This window comes from Alexandromys fortis, unplaced genomic scaffold, assembly GCF_014885135.2.
Source record: "Alexandromys fortis isolate MF-2015 unplaced genomic scaffold, M_Fortis_MF-2015_v1.1 scaffold_34, whole genome shotgun sequence".
Taxonomy (NCBI): Eukaryota; Metazoa; Chordata; class Mammalia; order Rodentia; family Cricetidae; genus Alexandromys; species Alexandromys fortis.
The window spans coordinates 8,346,488-8,351,131 of record NW_026067933.1 but is presented as its reverse complement, the minus strand read 5'-3'; positions in this window follow the sequence as shown (position 1 = coordinate 8,351,131).

Genomic DNA, 4,644 nt, shown 5'->3' with positions numbered 1-4,644 from the left:
GGGCTAAGGTAATACTCTCAGGGATTAGACTCACTTAATGAAACGCTGTTGGTTTAGTAAATGAATGTTTAAAATGACGAAAGTGAAAAATCAGGGCTGACTGACTCATGAGAGGAGGACGTGAAAGCAGGGCATTCCACTAACTGTGCTTACTGGGTTTATTATTATTATAATTATACTTATATAATAATATAATATATTTATTATTATTATTATTAATCTGTGATTCAGAAAATCAATGTGCTGTTGCCTTTCACACATCTGTCCCATAATTTTACTCTGGGGATATGTATATTTATAAAATATCTAATTGACAGATAATGAAACTGTTAATAAAAATATAACTCCCTCTAGTGTAAGCATATCGAATTTCTACAATTGAATGATTTCATCCTAAACGCTCTGACCCGAAGACGATGTGGGTTCTCTATAAGGGCTTTACAACATTGTCTCCTAGTTACACCAGGTTTAGAAGGCTGGGATTCCTCCAACCATTGTCCTCTCCGTTCTGCCCACTCTATATTGCTTTCTCCTTTTAACTTAAAAGGCAGCTGCCAAAATCAAATATCTGACTATATCACCTACCTGATTCAAAACCTATTTTTAAATTTTCCTGCATCGTTCCTTTATACTGTTTGGGTTTGTTTATTTTGTTATAATTTAGATCCTCATGGAAAAACGTTTAACTGGACCAAATGCTATAAAGTGGACAGACGTCCTCTCACCACTGTCTCTTCCCGTCCAGCCTGGCTCTCCAGAAAGACTCCTGCTGAAAGTCTTCGTATGTTAGCTCAGGAATGCTCCACCTTGGGAAGGGGTCCAGACTAAGCCAGATGTGTCAGTTGGTTTTTCAAGAGTTTCCATCATTTTTATTAAACTGTTTGTGACTCAGCTGGAGCTCCGCAGGACAGAGGCTGTCTCTAAACCTCAGTGACTATGAACTCGGACCAAAAGTGCCCACTCAGGATCAGAACTGCATCCACAGAGCTAGGATAAGAAATTAACTGTCTTTTCTGTCTACAGCAGTGGTTTCCCAGACTTCCTGGTACTGCGACCCTTTAATTCAGCTCCTCGTGGTGTGGTGATTTCCAGCCATAAAATTATTTCGTTGCTACTCCATAACTGCAATTTTGCTACTGTTATGAATCACGATGTAAATATTTAATATGCAAAACTTCTGTTATGCGACCCTGATAGTAGTCGAGACCCTCCGGTTGAGAACCACGGCTCTAGTGGCTTACAGTTCAGGGCTCCTTCAGACCAGGGCTCTCTAGAGGAGAGACTGAAATTATTTCCTCCTTCAAAGCAGATTTGCTTATTTCTACTTGCAAAAGCAGTACAAGGTCACTTCTGAAAGTTAACACTCTGCTACCCTTTCTTTGAGACAGAAGTTTCAAACTGCCCAGAAGTTTTAAAAAATTTTAAGCTGAGATTGTTAAGTATAATTCTCTGCCTCCTTACAAAACGTGTTCTGTGAGGCATTGTTGCAGGCATGCAGCTCACGGGTGACTTTTTTACTGACTGGACTAAGCGTGTGCAAGCAGACACGGCAGGGATGGGCTGTTGACTCCAAGTGGCCCCTGTGGCGCAAGCACACATAACCTAATTTTATCTGTTACATAAGGCGACACATGTAGAAACCTGAAACCCCTGCCATCATGTTACTGGTTTAATCCTGTCGTAAGTCAGAGCCAGCAACCGAAGAGGGCCACCGCACACTCTCTTTCTGGTCAGAATGACTGGGGCACACGTTTGATTGGGCATATTTTGGAATCCCATGTGCTAGGTTTGAACCAATTCACCCGTGAGGAGTGGAGTGATTTTTCAGACGAATCACTGAATCTTCCTCAATCTTAGCTTCCGTTTGAAAGACCTTGATTTTCAATTTTTTCTTTTTGTTATCTGTAATCTGCTCTGCACGTCAAGAAGATTCAATGGAGAAGGCCCTGCCATAATTACATCCAAATAAACAGAACAAGAGAGAGAAACACAGGGTGAATGCAATCAAGATACATTATATACACGTCAGGTAATCGCTTTAGGTTGTATTTTCCTTGTCTATAATTATATGCAATAGATTTGATTGCAACTATTAAATATTCAACGGGCTGTTCTTATTGCTCTTTGGTTGGTTGATTGATTGATGACTTGGCCTTTCTCTGATGTCCAGGCCAGCTTCAGCATCTCAGGATCCAGGATCATGATGCCTCAGGTAATCCTTGTGATTGTCTGTGGCTATCAGTGGGCTTCACCCTGCCCGGGTATCATGGTTTTGCCCTTCTCAATAAAATCTTTCCTTCAGAAGTCTCCATACAACACACTGATGCCCAAAACTCCCTCAACGAGCCCCATGGCCTCACTCAATTCTGTGTGATGGCTGGGCTCACTCGCAAGATGCGGTACTCAGAAGAGCTAAGGACTAGAGGTGGTACAACTGGCAACAGCTCTCATCGGGAGGGTCTGGCCCTTTGTTGCTAGCTAACCCTTAAATTGCCTCATGACTTTTCTGAGTCCAAAGTTTGGAGCCAAATAATAGCTCTTTCTCAAAGCCAAACACAAACGCTGATCGGGGATGGGCTCATAGGCTCACAAGAGGCATGATGAACTTCATCTCCCCCCGGGACAATGTTTTTCCAGCATAATACATAATTCTTTGTTTAAATCAAAACTCCAATTCATTTCATTTTCCAAAAGCAACCCTGCCAGGTTTCCTTGATTTAATTGTATCTTTTTTTTTGTCTGATGACAATGGAAAGCAAAGAAAATATTCTTGCTAAGGAAATGAAATATTACCAAGAACAACAAGCCTTCTCACACTATAGGAGGTGATTTTTATAAGTTACCGAAAGAAAATAAAAAGTCTTTATCCTTCCAATGAGCAGTGTTATTAGGGCACATCTGCCCTGCCCAAAGTAAATGTTGGAAAGAAAGTTAACTAATTCATAAGGGTGCAGATAACATTATTTTTAAAAGGAAATGGTTCTTCACACATAGAAACAATACAAAATGATAGCCAAACAAAGTGAGAATTTGGACAATTATTAAAGCAATTCAAGAAAAAGTGTGAGGCTCAGGTAATTATTGTTTACAGGGAATACAAATGAAATCATTTCTGATTTTTTTTTAATTTTGTCTAGCTAAAATTGCTCTCGCCTTTACAGCAGAAAACTGGCTGATCAGTAAGGACTAAGCGTGAAATTTGGCACAAGGGGTTGAAGCTAGATAGGCCCTGTTTCCTGGGCCAGCTGTGCCGCCCTCTCCCAATTAGCCTTTGGATAAATTTGGTTTATAGTTTTCAATTTATTTTTTATAATAATTTCATTATTCAATTTAAAAATGTTGTTGAGGGTGTGCTATGTTATGAGCCCTGTTCTGAGGAAGGGAGGTTCAACAGGGGACACAAGCTAACTCTGCTGTACCCAGGAGGCACGTGTCCCATAGCGCTTAGAGCCATCTGCCCATAGAGAGATAGAAGCTTTGGGTAATAGGAGGGTCAGGGCCAGGATGAGAGCAGCTAGAGAGGAAAGATGCAGGGAGTTGAGGACACAGCCTCGGGACACTGTTCAGAGGTTCCAGGACCGAGACTGAGAGTTACTTATTTCAGGCTAAAAATGCAGGGTTGTTATCTGAAAAAGATTAAATAAAACCATGCAAGCTTAAACCTAGTTTGTCCCTATTTTAAACCCCTTAACCCACTCTACCTGTGTTAGTAGAGTAAATTGCTGGTTCTAAAAGCAGAATGTAGCCACTACTGACTCTAAGGAATTAAAAAGAAAAAGCACACCTCTTCCAGATCAATTCATTTAGCCCAACCAAAGGCAATGGACAAACAAGCACTGTCCACTCTCAAGTCAGTCCGCATCACAACAGTAGCCTCAGATGACAGGGTCCCTCTGGTGTACCTCATTTCATTCGACTCACTCTGCAGTTTGCGCCACCACTGCTGCAAACTATGCCTGAGATGGTCTCCGATTTCAAAGTAGAAAATTATCCCTTCTGCGTTTGCCTCTTCCCACGAGGCATCCTCACTCCGGCCGATGCTCAGATGATGAGCTTATGTAACCACCCTCCTAAGTTGAGAAGGTTTCTCAAGACAATCCAAAGGGACTGTTCCAAACGTACACTCAGAAAACCCAAACCAGCATGTTTGCTCACGATCAGAGCCTTTCAAATAAAGCAGGTGGCAGTGCACAGCTAGGGGGTCTGGAGGGTTAAGATGTTGTCAGTTTTGCAGACCCCAGCTCTCTGCCCTGCCACCCCCGTGTGTGGTGTCACCATCCACTCTGTGCTGCTACAACAGAATGGTAAAGACTGGGTGATTTATAACCAACAGAAATGTATTAGTTAATGGTTCTGGAGAAGTGTGAGATAAGAGGACCAGAATCTGCCAAGGTCCTTCATGATGCGGCATCCCATGGTGGAGGGGCTAAGAAAGGGCAAGATGAAGAAAAGGGGGCCAAGCACGTTCGTCTATAATGAACTCCCTCCCTCTGCGGTGCATGACAATCCATTTGGGAGGGCACAGCCCTCCTTTCGAACCATCTTTCATTACGCTCCACTTGCCAACCCTGCTGCATTGAGGGTTTTCTTTCCAACACAGGCGAACCCCCACACGTGTTTTCTGTCCTCAAGGTCATCTCGCAG